The 19,663-nt window shown below is 38.2% G+C and overlaps 1 long non-coding RNA gene across 3 annotated transcripts; it reads left to right on the top strand.

The window, feature by feature from the left end:
• On the top strand, positions 1-19,195 carry LOC127931597 (uncharacterized). 3 transcript variants are annotated; one of them, XR_008141889.1, is made up of 4 exons: positions 1-117; positions 8,250-8,337; positions 10,087-10,174; positions 19,113-19,195. It is a non-coding gene; the product is annotated as an uncharacterized LOC127931597 (long non-coding RNA). The 3 variants fall into 3 exon arrangements; XR_008141890.1 differs by lacking the exon at positions 19,113-19,195 and adding an exon at positions 17,188-17,270; XR_008141888.1 differs by lacking the exon at positions 19,113-19,195 and adding an exon at positions 13,197-13,285.
• Positions 19,196-19,663: the final 468 nt, after the last annotated feature.

The following is a 19,663-nucleotide window of genomic DNA, read 5'->3' as shown; positions in this document are numbered from 1 at the left end:
ATACAGTAGAGAGGCTATATACAGTAGAGGCTATAGACAGTAGAGAGGCTATATACAGTAGAGAGGCTATATACAGTAGAGAGGTTATATACAGTAGAGAGGTTATATACAGTAGAGGTTATATACAGTAGAGAGGCTATATACAGTAGAGGCTATAGACAGTAGAGAGACTATATACAGTAGAAGGCTATATCCAGTAGAGAGGCTGTATACAGTAGAGAGACTATATACAGTAGAGAGGCTATATACAGTAGAGGGGCTATATACAGTAGAGAGACTATATACAGTAGAGAGGCTATATACAGTAGAGAAGGGCTATATACAGTAGAGAGGCTATATACAGTAGAGAGGCTATATACAGTAGAGGCTATATACAGTAGAGAGACTATATACAGTAGAGAGGCTGTATACAGTAGAGAGGCTATATACAGTAGAGAGGCTATATACAGTAGAGAGGCTATATACAGTAGAGGGGCTGTATACAGTAGAGAGGCTGTATACAGTAGAGAGGTTATATACAGTAGAGGCTATATACAGTAGAGAGGCTATATACAGTAGAGGCTATATACAGTAGAGAGGCTATATACAGTAGAGAGGTTATATACAGTAGAGGGGCTATATACAGTAGAGGCTATATACAGTAGAGGGGCTATATACAGTAGAGAGGCTATATACAGTAGAGAGGCTATATACAGTAGAGAGGCTACATACAGTAGAGAGGCTGTATACAGTAGAGAGGTTATATACAGTAGAGGCTATATACAGTAGAGAGACTATATACAGTAGAGGGGCTATATACAGTAGAGGCTATATACAGTAGAGAGGCTATATACAGTAGAGAGGCTGTATACAGTAGAGAGGCTGTATACAGTAGAGGCTATATACAGTAGAGAGACTATATACAGTAGAGAGGTTATATACAGTAGAGAGGCTATATACAGTAGAGAGACTATATACAGTAGAGAGGCAATATAAAGTAGAGAGGCTATAACAGTAGAGAGGCTATATACAGTAGAGAGGCTATATACAGTAGAGAGGTTATATACAGTAGAGAGGCTATATACAGTAGAGAGGCTATATACAGTAGAGAGGCTATATACAGTAGAAAGACTATATACAGTAGAGAGGTTATATACAGTAGAGAGGCTATATACAGTAGAGAGGCTATATACAGTAGAGAGGCTATATACAGTAGAGAGGCTATATACAGTAGAGAGGCTGTATACAGTAGAGAGGCTATATACAGTAGAGAGGCTATATACAGTAGAGAGGCTGTATACAGTAGAGAGGTTATATACAGTAGAGAGGCTATATACAGTAGAGAGGCTATATACAGTAGAGAGGCTGTATACAGTAGAGAGGATACATACAGTAGAGAGGCTGTATACAGTAGAGAGGCTATATACAGTAGAGAGGCTACATACAGTAGAGAGGCTATATACAGTAGAGGCTATATACAGTAGAGAGGCTATATACAGTAGAGGTTATATACAGTAGATAGGCTATATACAGTAGAGAGGCTATATACAGTAGAGAGGCTGTATACAGTAGAGAGGCTGTATACAGTAGAGAGGTTATATACAGTAGAGAGGCTGTATACAGTAGAGAGGCTGTATACAGTAGAGAGGCTATATACAGTAGAGAGGCTATATACAGTAGAGAGGCTGTATACAGTAGAGAGGCTATATACAGTAGCCAGGCTATATACAGTAGAGAGGCTATATACAGTAGAGAGGCTATATACAGTAGAGAGACTATATACAGTAGAGAGGCTATATACAGTAGAGAGACTATATACAGTAGAGAGGCTATATACAGTAGAGAGGCTATATACAGTAGAGAGGCTGTATACAGTAGAGAGGCTGTATACAGTAGAGAGGCTATATACAGTAGAGAGGCTATATACAGTAGAGAGGCTATATACAGTAGAGAGGCTGTATACAGTAGAGAGGTTATATACAGTAGAGAGGCTATATACAGTAGAGAGACTATATACAGTAGAGAGACTATATACAGTAGAGAGGCTATATACAGTAGAGAGACTATATACAGTAGAGAGGCTATATACAGTAGAGAGACTATATACAGTAGAGAGACTATATACAGTAGAGAGACTATATACAGTAGAGAGGCTATATACAGTAGAGAGACTATATACAGTAGAGAGGCTATATACAGTAGAGAGACTATATTCAGTAGAGAGACTATATACAGTAGAGAGGCTGTATACAGTAGAGAGGCTATATACAGTAGAGAGGCTATATACAGTAGAGAGACTATATACAGTAGAGAGGCTGTATACAGTAGAGAGGCTATATACAGTAGAGAGGCTATATACAGTAGAGACTATATACAGTAGAGAGACTATATACAGTAGAGAGGCTGTATACAGTAGAGAGGCTATATACAGTAGAGAGGCTATATACAGTAGAGAGGCTGTATACAGTAGAGGCTGTATACAGTAGAGGCTATATACAGTAGAGAGACTATATACAGTAGAGAGGTTATATACAGTAGAGAGGCTATATACAGTAGAGAGACTATATACAGTAGAGAGGCAATATAAAGTAGAGAGGCTATAACAGTAGAGAGGCTATATACAGTAGAGAGGCTATATACAGTAGAGAGGTTATATACAGTAGAGAGGCTATATACAGTAGAGGCTATATACAGTAGAGAGGCTATATACAGTAGAAAGACTATATACAGTAGAGAGGTTATATACAGTAGAGAGGCTATATACAGTAGAGAGGCTATATACAGTAGAGAGGCTATATACAGTAGAGAGGCTATATACAGTAGAGAGGCTGTATACAGTAGAGAGGCTATATACAGTAGAGAGGCTATATACAGTAGAGAGGCTGTATACAGTAGAGAGGTTATATACAGTAGAGAGGCTATATACAGTAGAGAGGCTATATACAGTAGAGAGGCTGTATACAGTAGAGAGGATACATACAGTAGAGAGGCTGTATACAGTAGAGAGGCTATATACAGTAGAGAGGCTACATACAGTAGAGAGGCTATATACAGTAGAGAGGCTATATACAGTAGAGAGGCTATATACAGTAGAGAGGTTATATACAGTAGATAGGCTATATACAGTAGAGAGGCTATATACAGTAGAGAGGCTGTATACAGTAGAGAGGCTGTATACAGTAGAGAGGTTATATACAGTAGAGAGGCTGTATACAGTAGAGAGGCTGTATACAGTAGAGAGGCTATATACAGTAGAGAGGCTATATACAGTAGAGAGGCTGTATACAGTAGAGAGGCTATATACAGTAGCCAGGCTATATACAGTAGAGAGGCTATATACAGTAGAGAGGCTATATACAGTAGAGAGACTATATACAGTAGAGAGGCTATATACAGTAGAGAGGCTATATACAGTAGAGAGGCTATATACAGTAGAGAGGCTATATACAGTAGAGAGGCTGTATACAGTAGAGAGGCTGTATACAGTAGAGAGGCTATATACAGTAGAGAGGCTATATACAGTAGAGAGGCTATATACAGTAGAGAGGCTGTATACAGTAGAGAGGTTATATACAGTAGAGAGGCTATATACAGTAGAGAGACTATATACAGTAGAGAGACTATATACAGTAGAGAGGCTATATACAGTAGAGAGACTATATACAGTAGAGAGGCTATATACAGTAGAGAGACTATATACAGTAGAGAGACTATATACAGTAGAGAGACTATATACAGTAGAGAGGCTATATACAGTAGAGAGACTATATACAGTAGAGAGGCTATATACAGTAGAGAGACTATATTCAGTAGAGAGACTATATACAGTAGAGAGGCTGTATACAGTAGAGAGGCTGTATACAGTAGAGAGGCTATATACAGTAGAGAGACTATATACAGTAGAGAGGCTGTATACAGTAGAGAGGCTATATACAGTAGAGAGGCTATATACAGTAGAGAGACTATATACAGTAGAGAGACTATATACAGTAGAGAGGCTGTATACAGTAGAGAGGCTATATACAGTAGAGAGGCTATATACAGTAGAGAGGCTATATACAGTAGAGAGGCTATATACAGTAGAGAGACTATATACAGTAGAGAGGCTATATACAGTAGAGAGACTATATACAGTAGAGAGACTATATACAGTAGAGAGGCTATATACAGTAGAGAGGTTATAAACAGTAGAGAGGATATAGACAGTAGAGAGGCTATATACAGTAGAGAGGCTATATACAGTAGAGAGGTTATACACAGTAGAGAGGCTATATACAGTAGAGAGGTTATATACAGTAGAGAGGCTATATACAGTAGAGAGGCTATATACAGTAGAGAGGCTATATACAGTAGAGAGGCTATATACAGTAGAGAGGTTATATACAGTAGAGAGGCTATATACAGTAGAGAGGCTATATACAGTAGAGAGGCTATATACAGTAGAGAGGCTATATACAGTAGAGAGGCTATATACAGTAGAAAGACTATATACAGTAGAGAGGTTATATACAGTAGAGGCTATATACAGTAGAGAGGCTATATACAGTAGAGAGGCTATATACAGTAGAGAGGCTATATACAGTAGAGGCTGTATACAGTAGAGAGGCTATATACAGTAGAGAGGTTCTATACAGTAGAGAGGCTGTATACAGTAGAGAGGTTATATACAGTAGAGAGGCTATATACAGTAGAGAGGCTATATACAGTAGAGAGGCTGTATACAGTAGAGAGGATACATACAGTAGAGAGGCTGTATACAGTAGAGAGGCTATATACAGTAGAGAGGCTACATACAGTAGAGAGGCTATATACAGTAGAGAGGCTATATACAGTAGAGAGGCTATATACAGTAGAGAGGTTATATACAGTAGATAGGCTATATACAGTAGAGAGGCTATATACAGTAGAGAGGCTGTATACAGTAGAGAGGCTGTATACAGTAGAGAGGTTATATACAGTAGAGAGGCTGTATACAGTAGAGAGGCTGTATACAGTAGAGAGGCTATATACAGTAGAGAGGCTATATACAGTAGAGAGGCTGTATACAGTAGAGAGGCTCTATACAGTAGAGAGGCTATATACAGTAGAGAGGCTGTATACAGTAGAGAGGTTATATACAGTAGAGAGGCTATATACAGTAGAGAGGCTATATACAGTAGAGAGGCTGTATACAGTAGAGAGGTTATATACAGTAGAGAGGTTATATACAGTAGAGAGGTTATATACAGTAGAGAGGTTATATACAGTAGAGAGGCTATATACAGTAGAGGCTATATACAGTAGAGAGGCTATATACAGTAGAGAGGCTATATACAGTAGAGAGGCTATATACAGGAGAGGTTATATACAGGGGAGAGGCTATATACAGTAGACAAGCTATATACAGTAGAGAGGCTATATACAGTAGACAAGCTATATACAGTAGAGAGGCTATTTACAGTAGAGAGGCTATATACAGGAGAGGTTATATACAGTAGAGAGGCTATATAAAGTAGAGAGGCTATATACAGGAGAGGTTATATACAGTAGAGAGGCTATATACAGTAGAGGTTATATACAGTAGAGAGGCTATATACAGTAGAGAGGCTATATACAGTAGAGAGGTTATATACAGTAGAGGCTATATACAGTAGAGGCTATATACAGTAGAGAGGCTATATACAGTAGAGAGGCTATATACAGTAGAGAGGCTATATACAGTAGAGAGGCTATATACAGTAGAGAGGCTATATACAGTAGAGAGGCTATATACAGTAGAGAGGCTGTATACAGTAGAGAGACTATATACAGTAGAGGCTATATACAGTAGAGGGGCTATATACAGTAGAGAGACTATATACAGTAGAGAGGCTATATACAGTAGAGGGGCTATATACAGTAGAGGGGCTATATACAGTAGAGAGGCTATATACAGTAGAGAGGCTATATACAGTAGAGAGGCTATATACAGTAGAGAGACTATATACAGTAGAGAGGCTGTATACAGTAGAGAGGCTATATACAGTAGAGAGGCTATATACAGTAGAGAGGCTATATACAGTAGAGGGGCTGTATACAGTAGAGAGGCTGTATACAGTAGAGAGGTTATATACAGTAGAGAGGCTATATACAGTAGAGAGGTTATATACAGTAGAGAGGCTATATACAGTAGAGAGGCTATATACAGTAGAGAGGTTATATACAGTAGAGGGGCTATATACAGTAGAGGCTATATACAGTAGAGGGGCTATATACAGTAGAGAGGCTATATACAGTAGAGAGGCTATATACAGTAGAGAGGATATATACAGTAGAGAGGCTATATACAGTAGAGAGGCTACATACAGTAGAGAGGCTGTATACAGTAGAGAGGTTATATACAGTAGAGGCTATATACAGTAGAGAGACTATATACAGTAGAGGGGCTATATACAGTAGAGGCTATATACAGTAGAGAGGCTATATACAGTAGAGAGGCTGTATACAGTAGAGAGGCTGTATACAGTAGAGGCTATATACAGTAGAGAGACTATATACAGTAGAGAGGTTATATACAGTAGAGAGGCTATATACAGTAGAGAGACTATATACAGTAGAGAGGCAATATAAAGTAGAGAGGCTATAACAGTAGAGAGGCTATATACAGTAGAGAGGCTATATACAGTAGAGAGGTTATATACAGTAGAGAGGCTATATACAGTAGAGAGGCTATATACAGTAGAGAGGCTATATACAGTAGAGAGGCTACATACAGTAGAGAGGCTGTATACAGTAGAGAGGTTATATACAGTAGAGGCTATATACAGTAGAGAGACTATATACAGTAGAGGGGCTATATACAGTAGAGGCTATATACAGTAGAGAGGCTATATACAGTAGAGAGGCTGTATACAGTAGAGGCTGTATACAGTAGAGGCTATATACAGTAGAGAGACTATATACAGTAGAGAGGTTATATACAGTAGAGGCTATATACAGTAGAGAGACTATATACAGTAGAGAGGCAATATAAAGTAGAGAGGCTATAACAGTAGAGAGGCTATATACAGTAGAGAGGCTATATACAGTAGAGAGGTTATATACAGTAGAGAGGATATATACAGTAGAGGCTATATACAGTAGAGGCTACATACAGTAGAGAGGCTGTATACAGTAGAGAGGTTATATACAGTAGAGGCTATATACAGTAGAGAGACTATATACAGTAGAGGGCTATATACAGTAGAGGCTATATACAGTAGAGAGGCTATATACAGTAGAGAGGCTGTATACAGTAGAGGCTGTATACAGTAGAGGCTATATACAGTAGAGAGACTATATACAGTAGAGAGGTTATATACAGTAGAGAGGCTATATACAGTAGAGAGACTATATACAGTAGAGAGGCAATATAAAGTAGAGAGGCTATAACAGTAGAGGCTATATACAGTAGAGAGGCTATATACAGTAGAGAGGTTATATACAGTAGAGAGGCTATATACAGTAGAGAGGCTATATACAGTAGAGAGGCTATATACAGTAGAGAGGCTACATACAGTAGAGAGGCTGTATACAGTAGAGAGGTTATATACAGTAGAGGCTATATACAGTAGAGAGACTATATACAGTAGAGGGGCTATATACAGTAGAGGCTATATACAGTAGAGAGGCTATATACAGTAGAGAGGCTGTATACAGTAGAGAGGCTGTATACAGTAGAGGCTATATACAGTAGAGAGACTATATACAGTAGAGAGGTTATATACAGTAGAGGCTATATACAGTAGAGAGACTATATACAGTAGAGAGGCAATATAAAGTAGAGAGGCTATAACAGTAGAGAGGCTATATACAGTAGAGAGGCTATATACAGTAGAGAGGTCATATACAGTAGAGAGGCTATATACAGTAGAGAGGCTATATACAGTAGAGAGGCTGTATACAGTAGAGAGGTTATATACAGTAGAGAGGTTATATACAGTAGAGAGGTTATATACAGTAGAGAGGCTATATACAGTAGAGAGGCTGTATACAGTAGAGAGGATACATACAGTAGAGAGACTGTATACAGTAGAGAGGCTATATACAGTAGAGAGGCTACATACAGTAGAGAGGCTATATACAGTAGAGAGGCTATATACAGTAGAGAGGCTATATACAGTAGAGAGGTTATATACAGTAGAGAGGCTGTATAGAGTAGAGAGGCTATATACAGTAGAGAGGTTATATACAGTAGAGAGGCTATATACAGTAGAGAGGTTATATACAGTAGAGAGGCTATATACAGTAGAGAGGCTATATACAGTAGAGAGGTTATATACAGTAGAGAGGCTGTATACAGTAGAGAGGCTATATACAGTAGAGAGGTTATATACAGTAGAGAGGTTATATACAGTAGAGGTTATATACAGTAGAGAGGCTATATACAGTAGAGAGGCTATAGACAGTAGAGAGGCTATATACAGTAGAGAGGCTATATACAGTAGAGAGGTTATATACAGTAGAGATGTTATATATAGTAGAGAGGTTATATACAGTAGAGAGGCTATATACAGTAGAGAGGCTATAGACAGTAGAGAGACTATATACAGTAGAGAGGCTATATACAGTAGAGAGGCTGTATACAGTAGAGAGACTATATACAGTAGAGAGGCTATATACAGTAGAGGGGCTATATACAGTAGAGGGCTATATACAGTAGAGAGGCTATATACAGTAGAGAGGCTATATACAGTAGAGAGGCTGTATACAGTAGAGAGACTATATACAGTAGAGAGGCTATATACAGTAGAGGGCTATATACAGTAGAGAGACTATATACAGTAGAGAGGCTATATACAGTAGAGGGGGCTATATACAGTAGAGGGCTATATACAGTAGAGGCTATATACAGTAGAGAGGCTATATACAGTAGAGAGGCTATATACAGTAGAGAGACTATATACAGTAGAGGCTGTATACAGTAGAGAGGCTATATACAGTAGAGAGGCTATATACAGTAGAGAGGCTATATACAGTAGAGGGCTGTATACAGTAGAGAGGCTATATACAGTAGAGAGGTTATATACAGTAGAGGCTATATACAGTAGAGAGGTTATATACAGTAGAGAGGCTATATACAGTAGAGAGGCTATATACAGTAGAGAGGTTATATACAGTAGAGGGCTATATACAGTAGAGGCTATATACAGTAGAGGGGCTATATACAGTAGAGAGGCTATATACAGTAGAGGCTATATACAGTAGAGAGGATATATACAGTAGAGAGACAATATACAGTAGAGAGGCTATATACAGTAGAGAGGCTACATACAGTAGAGAGGCTGTATACAGTAGAGAGGTTATATACAGTAGAGGCTATATACAGTAGAGAGACTATATACAGTAGAGGGGCTATATACAGTAGAGGCTATATACAGTAGAGAGGCTATATACAGTAGAGGCTGTATACAGTAGAGGCTGTATACAGTAGAGGCTATATACAGTAGAGAGACTATATACAGTAGAGAGGTTATATACAGTAGAGAGGCTATATACAGTAGAGAGACTATATACAGTAGAGGCTATATACAGTAGAGAGACTATATACAGTAGAGAGGCAATATAAAGTAGAGAGGCTATAACAGTAGAGAGGCTATATACAGTAGAGAGGTTATATACAGTAGAGAGGCTATATACAGTAGAGAGGCTATATACAGTAGAGAGGCTGTATACAGTAGAGAGGTTATATACAGTAGAGAGGTTATATACAGTAGAGAGGTTATATACAGTAGAGAGGTTATATACAGTAGAGAGGCTATATACAGTAGAGAGGCTGTATACAGTAGAGAGGATACATACAGTAGAGAGGCTGTATACAGTAGAGAGGCTATATACAGTAGAGAGGCTACATACAGTAGAGAGGCTATATACAGTAGAGAGGCTATATACAGTAGAGAGGCTATATACAGTAGACAAGCTATATACAGTAGAGAGGCTATATACAGTAGAGAGGCTATATACAGGAGAGGTTATATACAGTAGAGAGGCTATATAAAGTAGAGAGGCTATATACAGTAGAGAGGTTATATACAGTAGAGAGGCTATATACAGTAGAGGTTATATACAGTAGAGAGGTTATATACAGTAGAGAGGCTATATACAGTAGAGGTTATATACAGTAGAGAGGCTGTATACAGTAGAGAGGCTATATACAGTAGAGAGGTTATATACAGTAGAGAGGTTATATACAGTAGAGGTTATATACAGTAGAGAGGCTATATACAGTAGAGGCTATAGACAGTAGAGAGGCTATATACAGTAGAGAGGCTATATACAGTAGAGAGGTTATATACAGTAGAGATGTTATATACAGTAGAGAGGTTATATACAGTAGAGAGGCTATATACAGTAGAGAGGCTATAGACAGTAGAGAGACTATATACAGTAGAGAGGCTATATACAGTAGAGAGGCTGTATACAGTAGAGAGACTATATACAGTAGAGAGGCTATATACAGTAGAGAGGCTACATACAGTAGAGAGGCTGTATACAGTAGAGAGGTTATATACAGTAGAGGCTATATACAGTAGAGAGACTATATACAGTAGAGGGGCTATATACAGTAGAGGCTATATACAGTAGAGAGGCTATATACAGTAGAGGCTGTATACAGTAGAGGCTGTATACAGTAGAGGCTATATACAGTAGAGACTATATACAGTAGAGAGGTTATATACAGTAGAGAGGCTATATACAGTAGAGAGACTATATACAGTAGAGGCTATATACAGTAGAGAGACTATATACAGTAGAGAGGCAATATAAAGTAGAGAGGCTATAACAGTAGAGAGGCTATATACAGTAGAGAGGCTATATACAGTAGAGAGGTTATATACAGTAGAGAGGCTATATACAGTAGAGAGGCTATATACAGTAGAGAGGCTGTATACAGTAGAGAGGTTATATACATTAGAGAGGTTATATACAGTAGAGAGGTTATATACAGTAGAGAGGTTATATACAGTAGAGAGGCTATATACAGTAGAGAGGCTGTATACAGTAGAGAGGATACATACAGTAGAGAGGCTGTATACAGTAGAGAGGCTATATACAGTAGAGAGGCTACATACAGTAGAGAGGCTATATACAGTAGAGAGGCTATATACAGTAGAGAGGCTATATACAGTAGAGAGGTTATATACAGTAGAGAGGCTATATACAGTAGAGAGGCTATATACAGTAGAGAGGTTATATACAGTAGAGAGGCTGTATAGAGTAGAGAGGCTATATACAGTAGAGAGGTTATATACAGTAGAGGCTATATACAGTAGAGGTTATATACAGTAGAGAGGCTATATACAGTAGAGGCTATATACAGTAGAGAGGTTATATACAGTAGAGAGGCTGTATACAGTAGAGAGGCTATATACAGTAGAGAGGTTATATACATTAGAGAGGCTATATACAGTAGAGAGGTTATAGACAGTAGAGGCTATAGACAGTAGAGAGGCTATAGACAGTAGAGAGGCTATATACAGTAGAGAGGCTATATACAGTAGAGAGGTTATATACAGTAGAGATGTTATATACAGTAGAGAGGTTATATACAGTAGAGAGGCTATATACAGTAGAGAGGCTATAGACAGTAGAGAGACTATATACAGTAGAGAGGCTATATACAGTAGAGAGGCTGTATACAGTAGAGAGACTATATACAGTAGAGAGGCTATATACAGTAGAGGGGCTATATACAGTAGAGAGACTATATACAGTAGAGAGGCTATATACAGTAGAGGGGCTATATACAGTAGAGGGGCTATATACAGTAGAGAGGCTATATACAGTAGAGAGGCTATATACAGTAGAGAGGCTATATACAGTAGAGAGACTATATACAGTAGAGGCTGTATACAGTAGAGGCTATATACAGTAGAGAGGCTATATACAGTAGAGGCTATATACAGTAGAGGGGCTGTATACAGTAGAGAGGCTATATACAGTAGAGAGGTTATATACAGTAGAGAGGCTATATACAGTAGAGAGGTTATATACAGTAGAGAGGCTATATACAGTAGAGAGGCTATATACAGTAGAGAGGTTATATACAGTAGAGGGGCTATATACAGTAGAGGCTATATACAGTAGAGGGGCTATATACAGTAGAGAGGCTATATACAGTAGAGAGGTTATATACAGTAGAGGCTATATACAGTAGAGAGACTATATACAGTAGAGGGGCTATATACAGTAGAGGCTATATACAGTAGAGAGGCTATATACAGTAGAGAGGCTGTATACAGTAGAGAGGCTGTATACAGTAGAGGCTATATACAGTAGAGAGACTATATACAGTAGAGAGGTTATATACAGTAGAGAGGCTATATACAGTAGAGAGACTATATACAGTAGAGGCTATATACAGTAGAGAGACTATATACAGTAGAGAGGCAATATAAAGTAGAGGCTATAACAGTAGAGAGGCTATATACAGTAGAGAGGCTATATACAGTAGAGAGGCTATATACAGTGGAGAGGCTATATACAGTAGAGAGGCTATATACAGTAGAGAGGCTATATACAGTAGAGGCTATATACAGTAGAGAGGTTATATACAGTAGACGCTATATACAGTAGAGAGGCTATATACAGTAGAGAGACTATATACAGTAGAGAGGCTGTATACAGTAGAGGCTATATACAGTAGAGGGACTATATACAGTAGAGAGGCTATATACAGTAGAGAGGCTATATACAGTAGAGATGATATATACAGTAGAGGCTATATACAGTAGAGGCTATATACAGTAGAGGCTATATACAGTAGAGAGGCTATATACAGTAGAGAGGCTATATACAGTAGAGAGGCTATATACAGTAGAGAGGAAATATACAGTAGAGAGGCTATATACAGTAGAGAGACTATATACAGTAGAGAGGCTGTATACAGTAGAGAGGATACATACAGTAGAGAGGCTGTATACAGTAGAGAGGCTATATACAGTAGAGAGGCTACATACAGTAGAGAGGCTATATACAGTAGAGAGGCTATATACAGTAGAGAGGCTATATACAGTAGAGAGGTTATATACAGTAGAGAGGCTATATACAGTAGAGAGGCTATATACAGTAGAGAGGTTATATACAGTAGAGAGGCTGTATAGAGTAGAGAGGCTATATACAGTAGAGAGGTTATATACAGTAGAGAGGCTATATACAGTAGAGAGGTTATATACAGTAGAGAGGCTATATACAGTAGAGAGGCTATATACAGTAGAGAGGTTATATACAGTAGAGAGGCTGTATACAGTAGAGAGGCTATATACAGTAGAGAGGTTATATACAGTAGAGAGGTTATATACAGTAGAGAGGTTATATACAGTAGAGAGGCTATATACAGTAGAGAGGCTATAGACAGTAGAGAGGCTATATACAGTAGAGAGGCTATATACAGTAGAGAGGTTATATACAGTAGAGATGTTATATACAGTAGAGGTTATATACAGTAGGAGGCTATATACAGTAGAGAGGCTATAGACAGTAGAGAGACTATATACAGTAGAGAGGCTATATACAGTAGAGAGGCTGTATACAGTAGAGAGACTATATACAGTAGAGAGGCTATATACAGTAGAGGGCTATATACAGTAGAGAGACTATATACAGTAGAGAGGCTATATACAGTAGAGGGCTATATACAGTAGAGGGGCTATATACAGTAGAGAGGCTATATACAGTAGAGAGGCTATATACAGTAGAGAGGCTATATACAGTAGAGAGACTATATACAGTAGAGAGGCTGTATACAGTAGAGAGGCTATATACAGTAGAGAGGCTATATACAGTAGAGAGGCTATATACAGTAGAGGGCTGTATACAGCAGAGAGGCTATATACAGTAGAGAGGTTATATACAGTAGAGAGGCTATATACAGTAGAGGTTATATACAGTAGAGAGGCTATATACAGTAGAGAGGCTATATACAGTAGAGAGGTTATATACAGTAGAGGGGCTATATACAGTAGAGGCTATATACAGTAGAGGGCTATATACAGTAGAGAGGCTATATACAGTAGAGAGGCTATATACAGTAGAGATGATATATACAGTAGAGAGACTATATACAGTAGAGAGGCTATATACAGTAGAGGCTACATACAGTAGAGAGGCTGTATACAGTAGAGAGGTTATATACAGTAGAGGCTATATACAGTAGAGAGACTATATACAGTAGAGGGCTATATACAGTAGAGGCTATATACAGTAGAGAGGCTATATACATTAGAGAGGCTGTATACAGTAGAGAGGCTGTATACAGTAGAGGCTATATACAGTAGAGAGACTATATACAGTAGAGAGGTTATATACAGTAGAGGCTATATACAGTAGAGAGACTATATACAGTAGAGGCTATATACAGTAGAGAGACTATATACAGTAGAGAGGCTATATACAGTAGAGAGGCTGTATACAGTAGAGAGACTATATACAGTAGAGAGGCTATATACAGTAGAGAGGCTACATACAGTAGAGAGGCTGTATACAGTAGAGAGGTTATATACAGTAGAGGCTATATACAGTAGAGAGACTATATACAGTAGAGGGGCTATATACAGTAGAGGCTATATACAGTAGAGAGGCTATATACAGTAGAGAGGCTGTATACAGTAGAGAGGCTGTATACAGTAGAGGCTATATACAGTAGAGAGACTATATACAGTAGAGAGGTTATATACAGTAGAGAGGCTATATACAGTAGAGAGACTATATACAGTAGAGGCTATATACAGTAGAGAGACTATATACAGTAGAGAGGCAATATAAAGTAGAGAGGCTATAACAGTAGAGAGGCTATATACAGTAGAGAGGCTATATACAGTAGAGAGGTTATATACAGTAGAGAGGCTATATACAGTAGAGAGGCTATATACAGTAGAGAGGCTGTATACAGTAGAGAGGTTATATACATTAGAGAGGTTATATACAGTAGAGAGGTTATATACAGTAGAGGTTATATACAGTAGAGAGGCTATATACAGTAGTGAGGCTATATACAGTAGAGAGGCTATATACAGTAGAGAGGCTATATACAGTAGAGGCTATATACAGTAGAGAGGCTATATACAGAAGAGGTTATATACAGTAGAGAGGCTATATACAGTAGAGAGGCTATATACAGTAGAGAGGTTATATACAGTAGAGAGGCTATATACAGTAGAGGCTATATACAGTAGAGAGGTTATATACAGTAGAGAGGCTATATACAGTAGAGAGGCTATATACAGTAGAGAGGCTATATACAGAAGAGGTTATATACAGTAGAGAGGCTATATACAGTAGAGAGGCTATATACAGTAGAGAGGCTATATACAGTAGAGGTTATATACAGTAGAGAGGCTATATACAGTAGAGGCTATATACAGTAGAGAGGTTATATACAGTAGAGAGGTTATATACAGTAGAGAGGTTATATACAGTAGAGAGGCTATATACAGTAGAGAGGCTATAGACAGTAGAGGCTATATACAGTAGAGAGGCTATATACAGTAGAGAGGTTATATACAGTAGAGATGTTATATACAGTAGAGGTTATATACAGTAGAGGCTATATACAGTAGAGAGGCTATAGACAGTAGAGAGACTATATACAGTAGAGAGGCTATATACAGTAGAGAGGCTATATACAGTAGAGAGACTATATACAGTAGAGAGGCTATATACAGTAGAGGGGCTATATACAGTAGAGAGACTATATACAGTAGAGAGGCTATATACAGTAGAGGGGCTATATACAGTAGAGGGGCTATATACAGTAGAGAGGCTATATACAGTAGAGAGGCTATATACAGTAGAGAGGCTATATACAGTAGAGAGGCTATATACAGTAGAGAGGCTGTATACAGTAGAGAGGCTATATACAGTAGAGAGGCTATATACAGTAGAGAGGCTATATACAGTAGAGGGGCTGTATACAGTAGAGAGGCTATATACAGTAGAGAGGTTATATACAGTAGAGAGGCTATATACAGTAGAGAGGTTATATACAGTAGAGAGGCTATATACAGTAGAGAGGCTATATACAGTAGAGAGGTTATATACAGTAGAGGGCTATATACAGTAGAGGCTATATACAGTAGAGGGCTATATACAGTAGAGAGGCTATATACAGTAGAGAGGTTATATACAGTAGAGGCTATATACAGTAGAGAGACTATATACAGTAGAGGGCTATATACAGTAGAGGCTATATACAGTAGAGAGGCTATATACAGTAGAGAGGCTGTATACAGTAGAGAGGCTGTATACAGTAGAGGCTATATACAGTAGAGAGACTATATACAGTAGAGAGGTTATATACAGTAGAGAGGCTATATACAGTAGAGAGACTATATACAGTAGAGGCTATATACAGTAGAGAGACTATATACAGTAGAGAGGCAATATAAAGTAGAGAGGCTATAACAGTAGAGAGGCTATATACAGTAGAGAGGCTATATACAGTAGAGAGGCTATATACAGTGGAGAGGCTATATACAGTAGAGAGGCTATATACAGTAGAGAGGCTATATACAGTAGAGAGGCTATATACAGTAGAGAGGTTATATACAGTAGACGCTATATACAGTAGAGAGGCTATATACAGTAGAGAGACTATATACAGTAGAGAGGCTGTATACAGTAGAGGCTATATACAGTAGAGGGACTATATACAGTAGAGAGGCTATATACAGTAGAGAGGCTATATACAGTAGAGATGATATATACAGTAGAGGCTATATACAGTAGAGGCTATATACAGTAGAGGCTATATACAGTAGAGAGGCTATATACAGTAGAGAGGCTATATACAGTAGAGAGGCTATATACAGTAGAGAGGCTATATACAGTAGAGAGACTATATACAGTAGAGAGGCTATATACAGTAGAGAGGCTGTATACAGTAGAGAGGATACATACAGTAGAGAGGCTGTATACAGTAGAGAGGCTATATACAGTAGAGAGGCTATATACAGTAGAGAGGCTATATACAGTAGAGAGGCTATATACAGTAGAGAGGCTATATACAGTAGAGAGGTTATATACAGTAGAGAGGCTATATACAGTAGAGAGGCTATATACAGTAGAGAGGTTATATACAGTAGAGAGGCTGTATAGAGTAGAGAGGCTATATACAGTAGAGAGGTTATATACAGTAGAGAGGCTATATACAGTAGAGAGGTTATATACAGTAGAGAGGCTATATACAGTAGAGAGGCTATATACAGTAGAGAGGTTATATACAGTAGAGAGGCTGTATACAGTAGAGAGGCTATATACAGTAGAGAGGTTATATACAGTAGAGAGGTTATATACAGTAGAGAGGTTATATACAGTAGAGAGGCTATATACAGTAGAGAGGCTATAGACAGTAGAGAGGCTATATACAGTAGAGAGGCTATATACAGTAGAGAGGTTATATACAGTAGAGATGTTATATACAGTAGAGAGGTTATATACAGTAGAGAGGCTATATACAGTAGAGAGGCTATAGACAGTAGAGAGACTATATACAGTAGAGAGGCTATATACAGTAGAGAGGCTGTATACAGTAGAGAGACTATATACAGTAGAGAGGCTATATACAGTAGAGGGGCTATATACAGTAGAGAGACTATATACAGTAGAGAGGCTATATACAGTAGAGGGGCTATATACAGTAGAGGGGCTATATACAGTAGAGAGGCTATATACAGTAGAGAGGCTATATACAGTAGAGAGACTATATACAGTAGAGAGGCTGTATACAGTAGAGAGGCTATATACAGTAGAGAGGCTATATACAGTAGAGAGGCTATATACAGTAGAGGGGCTGTATACAGCAGAGAGGCTATATACAGTAGAGAGGTTATATACAGTAGAGAGGCTATATACAGTAGAGAGGTTATATACAGTAGAGAGGCTATATACAGTAGAGAGGCTATATACAGTAGAGAGGTTATATACAGTAGAGGGGCTATATACAGTAGAGGCTATATACAGTAGAGGGGCTATATACAGTAGAGAGGCTATATACAGTAGAGAGGCTATATACAGTAGAGATGATATATACAGTAGAGAGACTATATACAGTAGAGAGGCTATATACAGTAGAGAGGCTACATACAGTGGAGAGGCTATATACAGTAGAGAGGCTATATACAGTAGAGAGGCTATATACAGTAGAGAGGCTATATACAGTAGAGAGGTTATATACAGTAGACGCTATATACAGTAGAGAGGCTATATACATTAGAGAGGCTGTATACAGTAGAGAGGCTGTATACAGTAGAGGCTATATACAGTAGAGAGACTATATACAGTAGAGAGGTTATATACAGTAGAGAGGCTATATACAGTAGAGAGACTATATACAGTAGAGGCTATATACAGTAGAGAGACTATATACAGTAGAGAGAATATATACAGTAGAGAGGCTATATACAGTAGAGAGGCTCTATACAGTAGAGAGGCTATAACAGTAGAGAGGCTGTATACGGTAGAGAGGCTATAACAGTAGAGAGGCTGTATACAGTAGAGAGGCTATATACAGTAGAGAGGTTATATACAGTAGAGAGGTTATATACAGTAGAGACTATATACAGTAGAGAGGCTATATATGGTAGAGTGGCTGTATACAGTAGAGAGGCTATATACAGTAGAGAGACTATATACAGTAGAGAGGTTATATACAGTAGAGACTATATACAGTAGAGGCTATATACAGTAGAGAGGCTCTATACAGTAGAGAGGCTATAACAGTAGAGGCTATATACAGTAGAGAGGCTATATACAGTAGAGAGGAAATATACAGTAGAGAGGCTATATACAGTAGAGAGACTATATACAGTAGAGAGGCTATATACAGTAGAGAGGATACATACAGTAGAGAGGCTGTATACAGTAGAGAGGCTATATACAGTAGAGAGGCTATATACAGTAGAGAGGCTATATACAGTAGAGAGGCTATATACAGTAGAGAGGTTATATACAGTAGAGAGGCTATATACAGTAGAGAGGCTATATACAGTAGAGAGGTTATATACAGTAGAGAGGCTGTATACAGTAGAGAGGCTATATACAGTAGAGAGGTTATATACAGTAGAGAGGCTATATACAGTAGAGAGGTTATATACAGTAGAGAGGCTATATACAGTAGAGAGGCTATATACAGTAGAGAGGTTATATACAGTAGAGAGGCTGTATACAGTAGAGAGGCTATATACAGTAGAGAGGTTATATACAGTAGAGAGGTTATATACAGTAGAGAGGTTATATACAGTAGAGAGGCTATATACAGTAGAGAGGCTATAGACAGTAGAGAGGCTATATACAGTAGAGAGGCTATATACAGTAGAGAGGTTATATACAGTAGAGATGTTATATACAGTAGAGAGGTTATATACAGTAGAGAGGCTATATACAGTAGAGAGGCTATAGACAGTAGAGAGACTATATACAGTAGAGAGGCTATATACAGTAGAGAGGCTATATACAGTAGAGAGACTATATACAGTAGAGAGGCTATATACAGTAGAGGGGCTATATACAGTAGAGAGGCTATATACAGTAGAGAGGCTATATACAGTAGAGGGGCTATATACAGTAGAGGGGCTATATACAGTAGAGAGGCTATATACAGTAGAGAGGCTATATACAGTAGAGAGGTTATATACAGTAGAGAGCTATATACAGTAGAGAGGCTATATACAGTAGAGAGGCTATATACAGT

The sequence above is a fragment of the Oncorhynchus keta genome, chromosome 8, assembly GCF_023373465.1.
Source record: "Oncorhynchus keta strain PuntledgeMale-10-30-2019 chromosome 8, Oket_V2, whole genome shotgun sequence".
Lineage (NCBI taxonomy): Eukaryota > Metazoa > Chordata > Actinopteri > Salmoniformes > Salmonidae > Oncorhynchus > Oncorhynchus keta.
Note: the sequence above shows the minus strand (reverse complement) of the source record. Positions and strands in the feature narration are given on the sequence as shown.